This window comes from Bombina bombina, chromosome 11 (genome assembly GCF_027579735.1).
Source record: "Bombina bombina isolate aBomBom1 chromosome 11, aBomBom1.pri, whole genome shotgun sequence".
Classification (NCBI taxonomy): domain Eukaryota; kingdom Metazoa; phylum Chordata; class Amphibia; order Anura; family Bombinatoridae; genus Bombina; species Bombina bombina.
In genome coordinates, this window is record NC_069509.1 from 135,203,304 (window position 1) to 135,225,508 (window position 22,205).

Consider the following 22,205-nt stretch of genomic DNA (forward strand, 5'->3'; position numbering starts at 1 on the left):
ACAGCAGTGGGGAAGCTCAGAAAACTGATTTTATTCAAAATAAACGACAGCCAAGTGGAAAATAATGCCCATAAATTTTTCACCAAGTACCTCAGAGAGAAAAACGATTAACCTGCCAGTAAACGTTTTAAATATATGAAATGATAATAAAAGCCTGTTGCTAGTCGCTATCACTGCAGAAAGGCTATAAGTTATATGTATACAGTATTTTCTTAGTGAAATGCCATTCCCCAGAAATACTTTAGTGCCAACATACATACATAACAGCCTGATACCAGTTGCTACTACTGCATTTAAGGCTGTACTTACATTATATTGGTATTAGCAGTATTTTCTCAGTCAATTCCATTCCTTAGAAAATAATATACTGCAACATACCTCTTTGCAGGTGAACCCTGCCCGCTGTCCCCTGTTCTGAAGTTACCTCGCTCCTCAGAATGGCCGAGAACAGCAAATGGATCTTAGTTACGTCCGCTAAGATCATACACAAAACTCAGGTAGATTCTTCTTCTAATACTGCCTGAGAAAAAACAACACACTCCGGTGCTGTTTAAAACAACAAACTTTTGATTGAAGAAATAAAAACTAAATTTAATAACCACACTCCTCTCACACATCCTATCTATTAGTTAGGTGCAAGAGAATGACTGGATATGACGTAGGGGGGAGGAGCTATATAGCAGCTCTGCTTGGGTGATCCTCTTGCACTTCCTGTTAGGGAGGAGTTATAATCCCATAAGTAATGGATGACCCGTGGACTGACTACACTTAACAGGAGAAATTATGTTTTCTTTCATACAGGTGGTAAGAGTCCACAATCCATTACTCTTGGGAACACAAGCCAAATAAAACCCCAAAAATAAATTGGAAGTTCCATAATCTCTCCTTTTTATATTTTTTTATTATGCACTTAAAAATACCAATAGGCAAAAACAAAAATCATGTTAAGACTACTGTTTTAAGGACTTTCCTACCAAAGGCTGCCTCAGCAGAAGCAAAAACATAAAATTGGTAGAATTTAGTAAAAGTATGCAAGAAGACCAAATAGCTGCCTTACAAATTTGATCAACTGAAGCCTCATTCTTGAAAGCCCAAGAAGTGGCAACTGATCTTGTAGAATGAGCAGTAATCCCACCTCCAAGTAAGCTTTATGAATCAAAAGTTTCACAATTCAACCAAAAAGCCAAAAATACAGCAGTAGCTTTTTGCCCTTGTTTACAACCAGAAAAATGGACAAACTAGAAGTTCGTCTAAAATCCTTAGAAGCATCTACATAATACTTCAGAGCTCTAACAACATCCAAATTATGAAGAAGCCTCTCTGAAGAATTCTTATGATTAGGACACAAAGCAGGGGCAATTTCCCAATTGAAATTATCCAAAGACACAACCTTAGGCAAAAATTCAACCTTGGTTCTCAAGACTACCTTATCCTGATGAGATATGGAGAATCACAAGAAAGAGAAGCTAATTCAGAAACTCTTCTAGCAGACGAGATAGCCAAAAGAAAGAAAACTTTCCAAGAAAGAAGCTTAATATGCACCTTAGGCAAAGGTTCAAATGTAGAAGCCTGCAGAGCCTTCAAAAACAAATTTATATTTCAAGGTGGAGAAATTGGCTTAACCCCTTAATGACAACTGACGTACCAGGTACGTCATGCATTAACAAGCAGTTAATAACAATGGACGTACCTGGTACGTCAGTTGTCTAACAGAGTGCTGGAAGTGATCACAATCGCTTCCAGCAGCTCTGAGGGTATTGCAGTGATGCCTCAATATGGAGGCATCCTGCAATACCCCTTTACAAGCATCCGATGCAGAGAGAGCCACTCTGTGGCCCTCTCTGCACCGGTAGTGATGGTGCAGTTGTCCGGGTGGGAGGGAGCGTGCACGCGCGTGCACAAGGCGCGCGCGCGTGCACGTAAACATACTGTGCGTGCACTGTGCGTGTGCACGAGGCGCACGTGCACGCATTAGCCACACTGACACCAATGAGGGCAAAAAGCCAGGGAAAGGTAAAAAAATTTTTTTCAAATATAAATGGATCTGGGAGGGTGAGGGGGGTGGGGTTATTGTGGAGGGGCTGCTACACTACAGAAAGAGTTAATTGAAAAATAAAATAAAAATACTTTGTTTTTTGGGGCCAAAGTGGGTACTGGCAGACAGCTGCCAGTACCCAAGATGGCGGTAATTAGGTAGGGGAGAGGGTTAGAGAGCTGGAGGGGGGATCAGGGAGGTTGGGGCTAAGGCAGGGGTCTATCCCAGCTAAAAGATTTTATTATTTTTATTTAAAAAAAAACAAAAAAACCTCTTATTTAGTACTGGCAGACTTTCTGCCAGTACTTAAGATGGCGGTAACAATTGTGGGGTGGGGGAGGGAAGAGAGCTGTTTGAGAGGGATCAGGGGGTGGGATGTGTAAGGTGGGAGGCTGATCTCTAAAAATAACCCTGCAAGCTCCCTAAAAGCTACCTAATTTAACCCCTTCACTGCTGGGCATAATTCACGTGTGGTGCGCAGCAGCATTTAGCGGCCTTCTAATTACCAAAAAGCAACGCCAAAGCCATATAAGTCTGCTATTTCTGAACAAAGGGTATCCCAGAGAAGCTTTTACAACAATTTCTGCCATAATAGCACAAGCTGTTTGTAAATTATTTCAGTGAGAAACCTAAAATTGTGAAAAATGTAAAGTTTTTTTTTTATTTGCTCGCATTTGGCGGTGAAATGGTGGCATAAAATATACCAAAATGGGCCTAGATCAATACTTGGGGTTGTCTACTACACTACACTAAAGCTAAAATTAACCCTACAAGCTCCCTAATTAACCCCTTCACTCCTGGGCATAAAACACGTGTGGTGCGCAGCGGCATTTAGCTGCCTTCTAATTGCCAAAAAGCAACCCCAAAGCCATATAAGTCTGTTAATTCTGAAAAAGGGGATCCCAGAGAAGCATTTACAACCATTTGTGCCATAATTGCAGAAGCTGTTTGTAAATAATTTCAGTGGGAAACCTAAAGTTTGTGACAAAATTTGTGAAATAGTTAACTTTTTTTTTTTTTGATCGCATTTGGCGGTGAAATGGTGGCATGAAATATACCAAAATGGGCCTAGATCAATACTTTGGGTTGTCTTCTAAAAAAAAATATATACATGTCAAGGGATATTCAGGTATTCCTGACAGATATCAGGGTTCCAATGTAACTAGCGCTAATTTTGAAAAAAAGTGGTTTGGAAATAGCAAAGTGCTACTTGTATTTATTGCCCTATAACTTGCAAAAAAAGCAAAGAACATGTAAACATTGGGTATTTCTAAACTCAGGACAAAATTTAGAAACTATTTAGCATAGGTGTTTTTTAGTGTTTGTAGATGTGTAACAGTTTTTGGGGGTCAAAATTAGAAAAAGCGTGTTTTTTTCCATTTTTTCCTCATATTTTATCTTTTTTTTTTTTAGTAAATTATAAGATATGATGAAAATAATGGTATCTTTAGAAAGTCCATTTTATGGCGAGAAAAACGGTATATAATATGTGTGGGTACAGTAAATGAGTAAGAGGAAAATTACAGCTAAACACAAACACTGCAGAAATGTAAAAATAGCCATTGTCATTAAGGGTAAGAAAATTGAAAAATGGTCCGGTCATTAAGGGGTTAAAAGGGACAGTCAAATTAAAATTAAACTTTCATAATTCAGATAAGGCATGCCATTTTAAACAACTTTCCAATTTACTTTTATCAACAAACTTGCTTTGTTCTCTTTGAATTCTTTGTTGAAAGCTAAACCTAGGTAAGCTTGTAGGCTAATTTCTAAGCCCTTCAAGGCCACCACTTATCTCAGTCGATTTTGACAGTTTTTCACAGGTAGACAACACTAGTTCATGTGTGCCATATAGATAACACTGTGCTCACTTCCGTGGAGTTATTTATGAGTCAGCACTGATTGGCTAAAATGCAAGTCTTTAAACAGAACTGAGATAAGGGGGAAGTCTGCAGAGGCTTAGATACAAGGAAATCACACATGTAAAAAGTATATTAATATGAAAGTTAGCAATCTTCCAATGGAACAAAAAACTCAAAGAGCAGAAATCTGCCCTTTCAAAGAAAAGCCCTTATCCAAACCATCCTGTAAGAACTGAAAAATCCTATGAATTCTAAAAGAAAAACCCATGATCCATACACCAAGAAATAAATGGTCTTCCTTATGCTAGCTAAATCTTCCTTATCACAGGCTTACTAACCGCCTGGATCTGAGTCTCAACCACAGATTCTGTTAAAAACCCTCTGAGTAAAAACTAACTGTTCAATCTCCATGCCATCAAGCTTAGAGACTTCAAATCTGGATGGAAAAACAGACCTTGAGACAGAAGGTCTGGCCGCAGAGAAAGAGGCCATGGAGGGCAACAGGACATCTGTACCAGATCTGCATACCGAATCGGGTCCAATAATCCCTCCCAGGTGTCATTTGACTCGTTAGTGTTACAAGGTCTCAGAAGTGAATGGGGAGCAGGTGTATTAAATTTGGTGTTATCGCTCTCACACTATCTCATACTGGTCACTGGAAGTTCAACATGGCACCTCATGGCAAAGAACTCTCTGAGGATCTGAAAAAAAGAATTGTTGCTCGACATAAAGATGGCCTAGGCTATAAGAAGATTGCCAAGACCCTGAAACTGAGCTGCAGCACGGTGGGCAAGACCATACAGTGGTTTCACAGGACAGGTTCCACTCAGAACAGGCCTCACCATGGTCGACCAAAGAAGTTGAGTGCACGTGCTCAGCATTATATCCAGAGGTTGTCTTTGGAAAATATACGTATGAGTGCTGCCAGCATTGCTGCAGAGGTTGAAGGGGTGGGGGGTCAGCCTGTCAGTGCTCAGACCATACGCCGCACACTGCATCAAATTGGTCTGCATGGCTGTCGCCCCAGAAGGAAGCCACTTCTAAAGAAGATGCACAAGAAAGCCCGCAAAAAGTTTGCTGAAGACAAGCATTCTAAGGACATGGATTACTGTAACCATGTCCTGTGGTCCGATGAGACCAAGATAAACTTATTTGGTTCAGATGGTGTCAAGCATGTGTGGCGGCAACCAGGTGAGGAGTACAAAGACAAGTGTGTCTTGCCTACAGCCAAGCATGGTGGTGGGAGTGTCATGGTCTGGGTCTGCATGAGTGCTGCCGGCACTGGGGAGCTACAGTTCATTGAGGGAACCATGAATGCCAACATGTACTGAAGCAGAACATTATCCTCTCCCTTGGAGACTGGGCCGCAGGGCATTATTTCAACATGATAACGACCCAAAACACACCCCCAAGACGAACCCTGCCTTGCTAAAGAAGCTGAGGGTAAAGGTGATGGACTGGCCAAGCATGTCTCCAGAACTAAACCCTATTGAGCATCTGTGGGGCATCCTCAAACGGAAGGTGGGGGAGCGCAAGGTCTCTAACATCCACCAGCTCCATAATGTCATCATGGAGGAGTGGAAGAGGGCTCCAGTGGCAACCTGTGAAGTTCTGGTGAACTCCATGCCCAAGAGGGTTAAAACAGTGCTGGAAAATAATGGTGGCCACACAAAACATTGACACTTTGGGCCCAATTTGGACATTTCCACTTAGGGGTATACTCACTTTTGTTGCCAACGGTTTAGACATTAATGGCTGAGTGTTGCGTTATCTTGAGGGGACAGCTGTAGACTCACTACTTTACATTGTAGCAAAGTGTCATTTCTTCAGTGTTGTCACATGAAAAGATATAATAAAATATTTACAAAAATGTGAGGGGTGTACTCACTTTTGTGAGATACTGTATCTAGTCATGGTAAAAATTGCCCCATCCACTTTAGGGACGGTTTTCCAAAGTAAAATATTATAAGCAGGTAAAGGATTGCAGACAGATTAAAGAGACTACCTGAATTAGAACATTCCCTAGAAACTATCACAGAGACAGCATCAGGGAAAACCTCAGGGGATCTTTAACCCCTAAAGTAATCAAAATCTCCTTTTGAGAATGAATCAACTTTAAACAAAAAAGTGGATGACTCTGATTCATGATCAGAAGTAGACCCATGATAATCAGAGAAAACATAAATAATGCTTACCTGATAATTTAATTTCCATCGTGGGGAGGAGAGTCCACGGCTTCATTCATTACTGTTGGGAATGAAGAACCTGGCCACCAGGAGGAGACAAAGACACCCCATCCAAAGGCTTAAATACCTCCCCCACTTCCGTCATCCCCCAGTCATTCTGCCCGGGGAACAAGGAACAGTAGGAGAAATATCAGGGTATAAATAGTGCCAGAAGATTAATTAAATTTAGGTCCGCCCATCGGAGATACGGGCGGGAGCCGTGGAGTCTCCTCCCCACGATAGAAATGAAATTATCATGTAAGCATAATTTATGTTTTCTATCTAAAGGGGAGGAGAGTCCACGGCTTCATTCATTACTGTTGGGAAACATATACCCAGCTTTAGAGGACACTGAATGAAACCGGGATGGTAAAAGGTCGACCACCACAGCCTGCAAAACCTCTCTCACAAAAACAGCTTCTGCAGAAGCAAAAACGTCAAATTTGTAAAACTTTGTAAAAGTGTGTAAGGAGGACCAGGTAGCCAGCTGACTTACAAATTTGCTCCTCATTCTTGAAGGCCCAAGACGAAGCCACAGCTCTAGTTGAATGAGCCGTGATCCTCTGAGGAGGCTTATGTCCCGCTGTCTCATAGGCCAAGCAAATCAAGCTCCTCAACCTCAAGGACAAAGAAGTAGAAGAGACTTTCTGCCCCTTGCGCTTCTCTGAATACACCACAAAAAGAGATGTAGACTGTCTGAAATCCTTTGTAGCCTGAAGATAGAACTTTAAGGCACGAGACACATCCAGGTTATGAAGTAACCTCTCCTTTGAAGAAGAAGGGTTAGGACACAAAGAAGGAACAACTATTTCCTGACTGATGTTACGTTTAGACACTACCTTGGGAAGAAACCCCAAACCAGTGCGAAGCACAGCCTTATCAGCATGAAAAACCAGATACGGATGCTCACATTGCAAGGCAGCCAGTTACGATACTCTGTGTGCCGATGCAATGGCCAACAGGAAGAGAACCTTCCAGGACAGAATCTTAATGTCAATGGAATGCATAGGCTCAAATGGAACCTTCTGCAATACCTTTTTTTTTATTCAACAAAAAGGTATAATTATACAAAGATGCAAGAAACATAACAATAACATAGGAAGGTTATCAAATTCAATAATCAATAATCAAGGGGTACTAAACCCAAATTTTTTATTTCATGATTTAGAAAGAGCATTCAATTTGAACAACTTTTTAATTTACTCCTATTATCTAATTTGCTTTAATCTCTTGATATCCTTTGTTGAAAAACATATCTGAATAGGCTCAGTAGCTGCTGAATGGTGGTTGCACATAGATGCCTTGTGTGATTGGCTCGCCCATGTGCATTTCTATTTCTTCAACCAAGAATATCTAAAGAATTAAGCAAATTAGATAATAGAAGTAAATTGGAATTTTGATTAAAATTGTATTCTCTATCTGAATAATGAAAGAAAAATTTTGGGTTTCATGTCCCTTTAATTACAGGCATAATGTCAAAGATAACACATTGTACATTTAAGCTAACAAGAAAGACAAAAAAAACCCATAAATCCTCTAAGTGTAGATTTATAATGCCTTCCAGTAATATAACGTCAATCCTTAAGGAAAGGTAACAGATATACCAATTTGTTGGGGTTTTAACTATTATAAGAAAAAAAAAAAAAAAAAAAGGGAACACCTATTCTCTCTCAGTCCTCGACTTCCTCAAACCTATCCCACCCTACACATATGCTTCCATTCCACCGGATACCAATCCGTAGCAAAAACCGCAGAGATGAATTCTGACGATTTGGAGTTGGCATTCTGACGGGAAGGATATAAGAACCCTATCCCATTTATTCAAAAGACAGAGCGTTGCATTGCTCTACTGCTATTTGTAGTCTAATTTCTTTTAAAAAGAGATTGAAACTGGGGCTATGCATGTCCTTCCAAGATCTAAGGATAAGCTGTCTCGCGAAGAGAATGGCTGTATTAATCAGATGTCTGTTTTGAAAATTTAATTTATCAAATAAGAAAAAAACAAGATATTGATTTAACGTAACTTTAGTATCCATGAACTTATTCAGCCAGAACCCAATACGGGACAATAATGTTTGTATCTTAGGACAAAAACAGTGAAGAAGGTCCGCTTCCCGTGAACCACATCTAGAGCAAAGAATTCTATCCGAAGGATTCCATTTTGATCTCATAAGAGGGGTTACATATGATCTATTTACTAATTTCATATGGGCCTCTATCCAAGTAATTGATACTGTATACTGGTTAATTCTACTAAAAGCATATTTGAAATCCTCAAATTGTAGATTCTAACCTTCCCCAAGCCTAATATCCTTTAAGGGATCCCTCTCTACATATTTCAAAACAGAATGCACCTATCATGGTTGATTATATATTTCCTACCTGTTCTATGTTAAATTTTTGCATATATTATGTATTATTATTGCTTTTGTATTTTATTGTACCCTATTGTATCAATGCAATATTTTGTGGACCCAGGACATACTTGAAAATGAGAGAAATCTCAATGTATCCTTCCTGGTAAAATATTTTATAAATAAATAAATAAATAAATTCTGTAAATCCTTAATCCATTTAGAATATAAAGTCCTTAGATCTTTCTTGCCCTGTTTTGATATATACATATTATATAACAGAGTCGTAGAGTGAACACCTTATTGGTACGCTTTAATAAACGCCTCTAACACACCCAGAGAACACTGTTCTTTTTTACATATCTTCCAAGCTGAAAGAAAGTGTGTCACTTGAAGAAAGGCAAATAAATCTTTATTACTCAAATTAAAATCCTGAACCAATTGATTAAATAATTTAATCGTGTTTGTATCTTCTGCAATGCCTTAAGGACCAAGTTTAAGCTCCATGGGGGAGCAGACTGTCTAAAGACAGGCCTGATTCTAGACAGAGCCTGAACAAAAGATTGTATGTCAGGGAGCTCAGCGAGTCTCCTATGCAACAAGACGGATAATGCCGAAATCTGTCCCTTTAAGGAACTGGCGGCAAGACCCTTCTCCAAACCATCTTGGAGAAAGGACAGAATCATGGATACCTTCGCCTTATGCCAAGGATATCCATGCTTCTCACACCAAGACAAGTAAGTCCTCCACACATTATGGTAGAAGTGACGAATGACTGGCATCCTTGCCTGAATTAGAGTATCAATCTCATTTTCAGAAAAGCCTCTCTTGGCCAAGACTAGGTGTTCAATCTCCACACAGTCAGCCTCAGAGAATCGAGATTTTGATGTTGAAAAGGACCCTGTTCCAGCAGATCCCTGCGACAGGGTAACCTCCACGGTGGAGAGGATGACATCCCCACCAGATCCGCAAACCATGTCCTCCACGGCCATGATGGAGCAATCAGAATGGCCGAAGCTTGCTCCTGTTTGATGCGTGCCACTACACAAGGTAGAAGTGGTAACGGTGGAAAAATGTAAACTAGGCTGAACCCCAAAGGCACCGCTAAGGCATCTATCAGCCCTGCCTGGGGATCCCTGGACGTCGACCCGTATCGGGGTAGCTTGCAATTGGACGCCATGAGATCTATCTCCGGCGTTCCCCACCTGAGACAAAACTCTGCAAACTCTTCGGGGTGAAGAGACCATTCCCCCAGATGGAAGGATTGCCTGCTTAGAAAGTCTGCTTCCCAGATGTCCACACCTGGAAGGTGAATAGCTAAGAACAAGCAGCTGTGGAACTCCATCCACTCCAAGATCCGAGACACCTCCCTCATGGCTAGGGAGCTCCTCGTATCCCCCTGATGGTTGATGCAAGCCACCGAGGTAATGTTGTCGGTATGGAATCTGATGAAGCTGAAAGACCCCAGAGGAGGCCATGCCTTAAGAGCATTGTAGATTTTTCGGAGTTCCAGAACATTTATCGGAAGGAGAGACTCCTCTCGGGAGCATTTTCCTTGTGCCATCCTGGCACCCCCAACAGCTCCCCATCCTGCCAGACTCGCGTCCGTGGTCACAATCTCCCAGGACGGTCTCAAGAAGGATGTCCCCATGGACAGTTGCTCTGGACGGATCCACCAAGAGAGGAAGATCAGAGTCCGAGCATCCAAGGATATTTGCTGTGATAGATCTGAATGATCGCCGTTCCACTGTCTCAACATGCACAATTGAAGAGGTCTGAGATGGAACCTGGCAAATGGAATGACGTCTATGCTGGAAACTATGAGTCCGATCACCTCCATACACTGAGCAACCAAGGGGCTTGAGGAGGACTGAAGGGCAAGACAAGAGGACGCAATCTTCCTGCGTCAATGGTCTGTGAGAAATATTTAATGGACATAGAGTCTATTATCTTCCCCAGGAACTCTCCTGTTGCTAGGAACCAGGAAACTCTTTCCTGAGTTGATCTTCCAACCATGAGATTGGAGCAAAAGAAGAAGAATGATCCTCTGTGAGACTGAGCGACGGCACCTGGACTAGGATGTCGTCCAGATAGGGCGCCACAGCAATGCCTCTGGATCTGACCACTGCAAGTAGCGGCCCCAGAACCTTCGTGAAGACCCTCAGGGCCGTCGCTAGACCAAAGGGAAGGGCCACAAACTGGAAGTGTTGGTCCAGAAAACGCAAATCTTAGGAACTTGAAGTGGTCCCTGTGAATTGGCACATGAAGGTAAGGGTCCAAGTCTATAGTTGCCATGAACTGTCCCTCTTGAACTAGGGGCAGAATAGATCTGATTGTTTCCATTTTGAACGATGGAACACTCAGAAACTTGTTTAAACACTTTAGGTCCAGAATTGGGCGGAACGTGCCCTCCTTCTTTGGAACCACAAAAAGATTTGAATAGTACTCTAGACCCCTTTCTGCTTGTGGTACTGGTACGATAACACAGAGAGAGGAGAGATCCCTCACACACTCTAGAAAGGCATCTCTCTTTTCTGGTCCTGAAGACAAGTTTGACAGGAGGAATCTGTCCCTGGGCAGATGGGATCTGAACCCTATCCTGTAACCCTGAGTGACCACTTCCAGAAACCAAGGGTCCTGAACGTCCTGCAACCAGGCTTCTGAGAAGAGAAATAATCTGCCCCCTACTTGGTCCGGAGACCGGTCGGGGGTCGCCCTGCAAGCTAAAACGGAAAAACCTGCCACCTTAGCGTTCAGGCGAATAATTTGCATATTGGTATAACAAATGAAAGAATTGGCGACCTTCAGCGCCTTAATTTTATCTTGTATCTCGTCGATGGAAGTCTCCCACTCGACCATTTCACACAGGGATTCACACCAATATGTCGCAACTCCGGCAACCGCGGCTACGGCCCCTGCCGGCTGAAAAACAAACCCTGCGAGCGTGGAGAAAGCACCATCCACCTTAGGGACAGTACCCCACAGCTCAAGCTGAGAGTCCAGAACGGTGAACAGTTTCTTAAAGGAAGAAGGGGAAAAGGAAGAACCTAATCGCTCCCATTCATTTTCAATAACATTAGCCATCTTAACAGGAACCGGGAAGGCCTGAGGCACCACTCTGTCTTAAAATACCTTATCAAGCTTAGGAATTGCAGGTTCCTCTGGAAGCTTCGGTTCTGGAACCTCCAGAGTAGCAAGCACTTTCTTCAGCGCAAATTCTCTACCTAAACCTAAAGTCAGGCTCATCTGCACACAGACTCCAACTCAGAAGGGGCCTCCTCCAAAGAGTCGGAGTGGGCCTCGTCATCATATAACGCCTCTGATATTTCCATAGGCGTAGACAACCCCTGGGCCGGGCCGCCATGATACGACCTATGCTTGCGCTTAGCAGAACGTGGTAAGGCATGGATCACTTTCAATACCACCGTTTGCAGTTGATCCGCAAAAATCTGACGGCCAACAAATCTCTCCCTCAGGAGTAATGGTTGGACCCTGTGGCGCTGCATGTGCAATTGGAGATGAATGCAGGGAACGCACCTCATGGGACGAGGAACCCTCAGAGGTGGACGGCTCAGTAGTACTAGACATCCGTTTACTTTTATATGTCGTAACTTTATCAAGGCATGTGTAACATAGTTGAGCAGGCTGTTCTACCAGACCTTGTTAAATAGGGAGAACCCTCTAACGCATCAGAGTCCTCCATAGCTTGCGCTTTTATTACGGACTAGATTAACTTAATAAATAGGCACCTTTATAACCTCCAATGTTCGGGGCGTTTACCACCTCCTATGACCCGGACTACAGAAACCATTTTGTCTCCTGCGCCGATGATCAACAGAGGAAGAGAGATAGCCACACCCGGTCACATGGAATGCCTGGAAGGACTGTCCCTGCACTAAGGAGAAAAATGCGCCAAAAAACATAATTTATGCTTACCTGATAAATGTATTTCTCTTGTAGTGTATCCAGTCCACGGATCATCCATTACTTGTGGGATGTTCTCCTTCCCAACAGGAAGTTGCAAGAGGATCACCCACAGCAGAGCTGCTATAAAGCTCCTCCCCTCACTGCCATATCCAGTCATTCGACCGAAACAAGCCGAGAAAGGAGAAACCATAGGGTGCAGTGGTGACTGTAGTTTAATTAAAATTTAGACCTGCCTTAAAAGGACAGGGCGGGCCGTGGACTGGATACACTACAAGAGAAATAAATTTATCAGGTAAGCATAAATTATGTTTTCTCTTGTTAAGTGTATCCAGTCCACGGATCATCCATTACTTGTGGGATACCAATACCAAAGCTAAAGTACACGGATGATGGGAGGGGCAAGGCAGGAACTTAAACGGAAGGAACCACTGCCTGTAGAACCTTTCTCCCAAAAACAGCCTCCGAAGAAGCAAAAGTATCAAATTTGTAAAATTTGGAAAAGGTATGAAGCGAAGACCAAGTCGCAGCCTTGCAAATCTGTTCAACAGAAGCCTCATTTTTAAAGGCCCAGGTGGAAGCCACAGCTCTAGTGGAATGAGCTGTAATCCTTTCAGGGGGCTGCTGTCCAGCAGTCTCATAGGCTAAACGGATTATACTCCGAAGCCAAAAAGAAAGAGAGGTTGCCGAGGCATTTTGACCTCTCCTCTGTCCAGAGTAAACAACAAACAGGTTAGATGTTTGACGAAAATCTTTAGTAGCTTGTAAGTAAAACTTCAAGGCACGGACTACGTCTAGATTATGCAAAAGACGTTCCTTCTTTGAAGAAGGATTAGGACATAATGATGGAACAACAATCTCTTGATTGATATTCTTGTTAGAAACCACCTTGGGTAAAAACCCAGGTTTTGTATGCAGAACTACTTTATCTGAATGAAAGATCAGATAAGGAGAATCACAATGTAAGGCAGATAACTCAGAGACTCTTCGAGCAGAGGAAATAGCCATCAGAAAAAGAACTTTCCATGATAGAAGTTTGATATCAATAGAATGAAGGGGTTCAAACGGAACCCCTTGAAGAACTTTAAGAACCAAGTTTAAGCTCCATGGAGGAGCAACAGGTTTAAACATAGGCTTAATTCTAACTAAAGCCTGACAAAATGCCTGAACGTCTGGAACTTCTGCCAGACGCTTGTGTAAAAGAATAGACAGAGCAGAAATCTGTCCCTTTAAAGAACTAGCTGATAATCCTTTGTCCAAACCCTCTTGGAGGAAGGACAATATCCTAGGAATCCTAACCCTACTCCATGAGTAATTCTTGGATTCACACCAATGAAGATATTTACGCCATATCTTGTGGTAGATTTTCCTGGTGACAGGCTTTTCAATGACTGACTCGGAGAAGCCACGCTTTGATAGAATCAAGCGTTCAATCTCCATGCAGTCAGTCTCAGAGAAATTAGATTCGGATGATTGAAAGGACCTTGTATGAGAAGGTCTTGTCTCAGAGGCAGAGTCCATGGTGGAAAGGATGACATGTCCACTAGGTCTGCATACCAGGTCCTGCGTGGCCACGCAGGCGCTATCAGAACCGATGCCCTCTCCTGTCTGATTTTGGCAATCAGTCGAGGGAGCAGAGGAAACGGTGGAAACACATAAGCCAGGTTAAAGAACCAAGGAGCTGCTAGAGCATCTATCAGCGTTGCTTCTGGGTCCCTGGACCTGGATCCGTAACAAGGAAGCTTGGCGTTCTGGCGAGACGCCATGAGATCCAGTTCTGGTTTGCCCCAACGATGAACCAATTGAGCAAACACCTCCGGATGGAGTTCCCACTCCCCCGGATGAAAAGTCTGACGACTTAGAAAATCCGCCTCCCAGTTCTCTACACCTGGGATATGGATTGCTGATAGGTGGCAAGAGTGAGACTCTGCCCAGCGAATTATCTTGGAGACTTCTAACATCGCTAGGGAACTCCTGGTTCCCCCTTGATGGTTGATGTAAGCCACAGTCGTGATGTTGTCCGACTGAAATCTGATGAACCTCAGGGTTGCTAACTGAGGCCAAGCTAGAAAAGCATTGAATATTGCTCTTAACTCCAGAATATTTATTGGGAGGAGTTTCTCCTCCTGAGTCCACGATCCCTGAGCCTTCAGGGAGTTCCAGACTGCACCCCAACCTAGAAGGCTGGCATCTGTTGTTACAATCGTCCAATCTGGTCTGCGAAAGGTCATACCCTTGGACAGGTGGACCCGAGATAACCACCAGAGAAGAGAATCTCTGGTTTCCTGATCCAGATTTAGTAGAGGGGACAAATCTGTGTAATCCCCATTCCACTGACTGAGCATGCATAATTGCAGCGGTCTGAGATGCAGGCACGCAAATGGCACTATGTCCATTGCCGCTACCATTAAGCCAATTACTTCCATGCACTGAGCCACCGCAGGGTGCGGAGTGGAGTGAAGAACACGGCAAGCATTTAGAAGTTTTGATAACCTGGACTCCGTCAGGTAAATTTTCATTTCTACAGAATCTATAAGAGTCCCTAGGAAGGAAACCCTTGTGAGAGGAGATAGAGAACTCTTTTCTTCGTTCACTTTCCACCCATGCGACCTCAGAAATGCCAGAACTATCTCTGTATGAGACTTGGCAATTTGAAAGCTTGACGTCTGTATCAGGATGTCGTCTAGATAAGGAGCCACCGCTATGCCTCGCGGTCTTAGAACCGCCAGAAGAGAGCCCAGAACCTTTGTAAAAATTCTTGGGGCTGTAGCCAACCCGAAGGGAAGAGCTACAAATTGGTAATGCCTGTCTAGAAAGGCAAATCTCAGGAACCGATGATGATTCTTGTGAATCGGAATGTGAAGGTAGGCATCCTTTAAGTCCACTGTGGTCATGTACTGACCCTCTTGGATCATGAGTAAGATGGTTCGAATAGTTTCCATCTTGAATGATGGAACTCTGAGGAATTTGTTTAAGATCTTTAGATCCAAAATTGGTCTGAAGGTTCCCTCTTTTTTGGGAACCACAAACAGATTTGAATAAAAACCCTGTCCTTGTTCCGTCCGCAGAACTGGATGGATCACTCCCATTACTAGGAGGTCTTGCACGCAGCGTAGGAATGCCTCTTTCTTTATCTGGTTTGCAGATAATCTTGAAAGGTGAAATCTCCCCTGTGGAGGAGAAGCTTTGAAGTCCAGAAGATATCCCTGAGATATGATCTCCAACGCCCAGGGATCCTGAACATCTCTTGCCCACGCCTGGGCGAAGAGAGAAAGTCTGCCCCCTACTAGATCTGTTGCCGGATAGGGGGCCGTTCCTTCATGCTGTTTTGGAGGCAGCAGCAGGCTTTCTGGCCTGCTTGCCCTTGTTCCAGGACTGGTTAGATTTCCAGGCCTGCTTGGATTGAGCAAAAGTTCCCTCTTATTTTGAAGCAGAGGAAGTTGATGCTGAACCTGCCTTGAAATTTCAAAAGGCACGAAAATTAGACTGTTTGGCCCTTGATTTGGCCCTGTCCTGAGGAAGGGTATGACCCTTACCTCCAGTAATGTCAGCAATAATTTCTTTCAAACCAGGCCCGAATAAGGTCTGCCCCTTGAAAGGAATGTTGAGTAATTTAGACTTTGAAGTCACGTCAGCTGACCAGGATTTAAGCCATAGCGCCCTGCGCGCCTGGATGGCGAATCCGGAATTCTTAGCCGTTAGTTTAGTCAAATGAACAATGGCATCAGAAACAAATGAGTTAGCTAGCTTAAGTGTTCTAAGCTTGTCAATGATTTCAGTCAATGGAGCTGTATGGATGGCCTCTTCCAGGGCCTCAAACCAGAATGCCGCCGCAGCAGTGACAGGCGCAATGCATGCAAGGGGCTGTAAAATAAAACCTTGTTGAATAAACATTTTCTTAAGGTAACCCTCTAATTTTTTATCCATTGGATCTGAAAAAGCACAACTGTCCTCAACCGGGATAGTGGTACGCTTTGCTAAAATAGAAACTGCTCCCTCCACCTTAGGGACCGTCTGCCATAAGTCCCGTGTAGTGGCGTCTATGGGAAACATTTTTCTAAATATAGGAGGGGGGGGAAACGGCACACCGGGTCTATCCCACTCCTTACTAATAATTTCTGTAAACCTTTTAGGTATTGGAAAAACATCAGTACACACCGGCACTGCATAGTATTTATCCAGTCTACACAATTTCTCTGGCACTGCAATTGTGTCACAGTCATTCAGAGCAGCTAACACCTCCCCAAGCAATACACGGAGGTTCTCAAGCTTAAATTTAAAATTAGAAATCTCAGAATCAGGTTTCCCCGAGTCAGAGATGTCACCCACAGACTGAAGCTCTCCGTCCTCAGGTTCTGCATATTGTGACGCAGTATCAGACATGGCTCTTACAGCATCTACGCGCTCTATATCTCGTCTAACCCCAGAGCTATCGCGCTTGCCTCTTAATTCAGGCAATCTGGCTAATACCGCTGACAGGGTATTATCCATGATCACAGCCATGTCCTGCAAAGTAATCGCTATGGGCGTCCCTGATGTACTTGGCGCCATATTAGCGTGCGTCCCTTGAGCGGGAGGCAAAGGGTCCAACACGTGGGGAGAGTTAGTCGGCATAACTTCCCCCTCGACAGAACCCTCTGGTGACAATTCTTTTATAGATAAAGACTGATCTTTACTGTTTAAGGTGAAATCAATACAATTAGTACACATTCTCCTATGGGGCTCCACCATGGCTTTTAAACATAATGAACAAGTAGTTTCCTCTGTGTCAGACATGTTTGTACAGACTAGCAATGAGACTAGCAAGCTTGGAAAACACTTTAAAACAAGTTAACAAGCAATATAAAAACGTTACTGTGCCTTTAAGAAAAACAAATTTTGTCAAAATTTGAAATAACAGTGAAAAAAGGCAGTTACACTAACGAAATTTTTACAGTGTATGTAACAAGTTAGCAGAGCATTGCACCCACTTGCAAATGGATGATTAACCCCTTAATACCAAAAACGGAATAATAAATGAAAAAAACGTTTTTAAAACTAGTCACAACTGCCACCGGTCTACTGTGGTTGTTACCATCCTCAAACACGACTTTTGAAGCCTTTTGAGCCCTTCAGAGATGTCCTGTATCATGCAGAGGGAAGCTGAGTGTCTCTGTCTGTAATTTTAGCTGTGCAGAAAAGCGCTAAAATAGGCCCCTCCCACTCATATTACAACAGTGGAAAGCCTCAGGAAACTGTTTCTAGGCAAAAATCAAGCCAGCCATGTGGAAAAAAACTAGGCCCCAATAAGTTTTATCACCAAGCATATATAAAAACGATTAAACATGCCAGCAAACGTTTTATATTGCACTTTTATAAGAGTATGTATCTCTGGTAATAAGCCTGATACCAGCCGCTATTAAATCACTGTATTTAGGCTTAACTTACATTAATCCGGTATCAGCAGCATTTTTCTAGCAAATTCCATCCCTAGAAATATGTTAACTGCACATACCTTATTGCAGGATAACCTGCACGCCATTCCCCCTCTGAAGTTACTTCACTCCTCAGAATATGTGAGAATGGCAGTGGATCTTAGTTACTTCTGCTAAGATCATAGAAACCGCAGGCAGATTCTTCTTCTAATGCTGCCTGAGATAAAATAGTACACTCCGGTACCATTTAAAAATAACAAACTTTTGATTGAAGTTAAAAAACTAACTATAATACACCACTCTCCTCTTACTACCTCCATCTTTGTTGAGAGTTGAAAGAGAATGACTGGATATGGCAGTGAGGGGAGGAGCTATATAGCAGCTCTGCTGTGGGTGATCCTCTTGCAACTTCCTGTTGGGAAGGAGAATATCCCACAAGTAATGGATGATCCGTGGACTGGATACACTTAACAAGAGAAAAGGACTGCGCAATACTCCCGTAAGTAACCTGAAAGTTCCACACATTGCCAGAGCCTCATCTCGCACATAACGCAGCAATGACACAATAAACAAGATCATGTATAAACCCCCCTGTTCAATAATCCCCTTTCCAGTAATATTAATTCTTGATTCTTTAAAGATAAAAGGTTTCACACTGTGACCCTGTCTTCCGTATCATTATGTAATAAAACAAAAATTAAATGATCTTACCAGAATCTACGCTGTGGAACAGGAACACGGCCCTTCAAGTGTGACCGGTTAGTAGCCTCGCTCCTGACATGGACTTGAGTGCAGATAGCAGGCAGCAAAACTCGTCAACGCTGATTGCTTGTGGAGCTGTTAATATGAGTCGGGATGGTTTCGAAGAAAGACTCTCCCTGCATCGCTGGACTCTAACTTTTGCCCAGGCTCTCACTGAGAGGCTGACAAGACTACTTAAAACTCCAGAGTACTACCCTCCATAAAAGACTACTCCGATCTTCGGCACTTCTCTGCCATCCTCCCGTGACGAAAGGCAAAAAATGACTGGGGGATGATGGAAGTGGGGGAGGTATTTAAGCCTTTGGCTGGGGTGTCTTTGCCTCCTCCTGGTGGCCAGGTTCTTAATTCCCAACAGAAATGAATGAAGCCGTGGACTCTCCTCCACTTTAGATGGAAAACCTTGTGTCCTGAGGACTCAGCAGAAACATTAAAAGAAGCATTTACCTCAGCAGGCTTAGAGCTAGTAGAAGGCAAATTATGAACTGACCTTTTATGCTTACTTGAAAATGGCATAGCTGCCAACATTTCAGATACTGTTGAACAGATGAAATCCTTAACTCCAGGAGCAAAATCTGTAGAAGTCCCCTGTAAGGAACAAACAGAAGGAGCAAGAGCAGCATTAGACTGGTCTGAATGCATTAAAACATTTAAGCATGTGTCACATAAATGAGCTGGAGTTAACACCCCAGCCTTTTTACAACAAACACAAACACTGGTAGGAAAGTGTTCAGATGGCCCAGCTTCTAGGGAGAATTTAGGGACAGAATTAGAAGGCTACATTATAGAAAAAATCTACAAAGAATACATAGTTAAATCCCCAAAAAAGATCCCTTGAGGATAATGAAAACTTAACCCTCCAAATGTGCTAATCTGAAAGCAGGAAATCAGCAGACTCCGAACACAACGGTTAGTTAGAGCACAAAGAGGTTAGGGAATGCACGTGAAAACCGACGTCTTTAAAAAGGAAAAAGCGACAAAACCCGATATGCACAACCCAGACGCGTGCAGACTCAAAAGCTGGTGCACAGGAAAACAAGTAAGCTCTATGGGTTCGAAAAATGAAACATGCCCAAACCCAAGGGCTTACATGCACTATACTGACACTCGTGGAAAAATGTGCATGTCCAAAACCAGACGTGTGCAAGACATTTAAAAGAGAATAACATACTAAAACAATTAATTATGTCCCAAGGCTATATATATATATGAAACGACTCGGAGTCGGAAAAGGGAAATTTGTGAGTGGCGTGCTTGGAAATATTTTATGCACACAGTACTAGGAAGGAAGGAAATATCTTTGTGTACCACAGACGTGAGTTTTGTATCTGCTGACACAACTCTAAGGAAAATGAAGAAAAAATAAGAAAAGAAAAAAGAAATAAGTACCCTGTAACCACGTCACCTGCTCTGACATCCTTTCATACCAAGACAAGAAAACCAAGCTCCAAGAGGCAATAAATACAGGAAGTTTCCTAAAGAAACCAGCACAAAGGGGACCCACATCCCATTCTACTCCAAGAGGCAGCGATTTTATACAGACCAGAACATCCAGGATTCATTCAACCACTAGATACATCCTCCAATGCGGCAAACTTACCTCATAGGATTGAGGTAACTTTTGGTAAGGGTATCTATTACGCCTTCATTACACTAGGATTCCAATATCCTATCAAAGACTCTAATATATATACGTATATTCATATACTTCTCTTCCCTTTTTTTTTTTTTTTTTTTTTTTTGTTTTCTTTACCCACCAACACTGCCGAGATTTTAATATTATTCAGTTTTTAAGAATCTCCATAAGCGCTGTTTACCCTTTGACTCCTATTTTTCCTATATTGTATAGACTTAGTCTATCATACAATATTTGTACCTTCATAGCTGCTCTATGAGATTTTCATACCTCTGACTAGCGCATTTACTTGAGTAACGCCTGTTTCCACTCACTGACACTGAATGGTAACATTCTACTTAATTCTATATATATATATATATATACTTATATATATATATATATATATATATATATATATACTAGTCCTAAAACCCCTTTCACGGGCCATTTTTTGCAGTACAGCGGTCCCACCCCTTGCTCTCTCCCCCCCTCTCTTTTGCTCTCTCCCTCTCTTATATGCTCTCTCCCCCTCTCTCTTGTTTTCTCTCCCCCCTCTCTTTTGCTCTCTCTCCCCCTCTCTTTTGTGCTCTCTATCCCCCCTCTCTTTTACGCTCTCTCTCTCCCCCTCTCTTTTGTGTTCTCTCTCTCTTTTGCGCTCTCTCTCCCCCCTCTTTGCACGCTTTCTCTCCCCCTCTCTTTTGCGCTCTCTCCCCCTCCCTTTTGCGCTCTCTCTCTCCCCTCTCTTTTGCGCTCTCTCCCCCCTCTTTTGTGCTCTCTCTCCCCCTCTCTTTTGCGCTCTCTCTCTCCCCTCTCTCTTTTGCTCTGTCTCTCTCCCCTTTTTCTCCTCTCTCTCCCCCCTTCTTTTGCACACTCTGTCTCCCCCTCTCTTTTGCGCTCTCTCTCCCCCCCCTCTCTTTTGCTCTTTCCCCTCTCTTTTGCTCTCTCTCCCCCCCTCTCTTTTGTTCTCTCTCTCTTCTCTCTCTATTGCTCTCTCTCCCCCTTCTCTTTTGCTCTCTCTCCCCCCTCTTCTTTTGCTCTCTCTCCTCCTCTCTTTTGCTCTCTCTCTTCCCCCTCTCTTTTTCTCTTACCCCTCTCTTTTGCTCTCTCTCTCCCCCCTCTCTTTTTCTGTTCCCCCTCTTTTTTGCTCTTTCCCCTCTATTTTGCTCTCTCTCCCCCCTCTCTTCTGCTCTTCCCCCTCTCTTTAGCTCTTTCCTCTCTCTTTAGCCCTTTCCTCTCTCTTTTTGTCTCTCCCTCTCTTTCTATTTCTCTCCCCTCTCTCTCGCTCGTTCCCACTTCGCCCCAACCACGCCCCCGGTCATGCCCGGCCATGCCCACTTTCGCCCCACCGCCGCAAAAGAGCATGTCAGGTAAGGCCAGGTGTGTTTGTCCTCGTGCTGTCTCTACTGCGCATGACAGCTTCGGACAAACACACTTGGCCTTTTATATTATAGGATATATTATAAAAATTACACAAAAGACATACAGAATGTCAAATATTTAAAATTGTACTTCCCAAATGACACAACTACTGTGAAAAACCAAAGTAAGTCAAAACAGTGCTGTAACATATCAGCAAAGGATATGGAAGAGGAGTATATTAAGACCCAGCAGGAGGAGGCAAAGGGCAAGTCCATGAGACATCCGTGTAAGGCCTGTGACTAAATTCCCATGAGGTGAAAAGAGAGTCACTACCCTTACTCCATACGCAACTCTCTGACTCAACTGAGTCTAAGAACCCCTCTCACTGAATAATACAATGCACATCTTCAATCTTCACCTTACTCCAGCGGAGGCAAAGACAAGACTAGTTTCTGTTAAGGTGGGAGGAGTTTTATAGAGCGCTTGGAGTTTGGAAATCTTTGCCTCCTCCAAGTGGCCAGGAAGAGTATTTACCAGGAGTAATGAATTGTGGACTCTCACCATATGTATGAAAGAAAGATGTATGAATATTTTAAAATGCAGGTGTTTTTGATGCAACAAATAAAACATATTTTGATAATATCACTTTAAAATATTA

The 22,205-nt window shown here is 42.9% G+C and overlaps 1 protein-coding gene across 1 annotated transcript in view; it reads right to left on the bottom strand.

The window, feature by feature from the left end:
- The window catches only part of COG7 (component of oligomeric golgi complex 7), a 336,481-nt gene that overhangs the window by 67,674 nt on the left and 246,602 nt on the right, over positions 1–22,205 (bottom strand). The window lies entirely within an intron of this gene.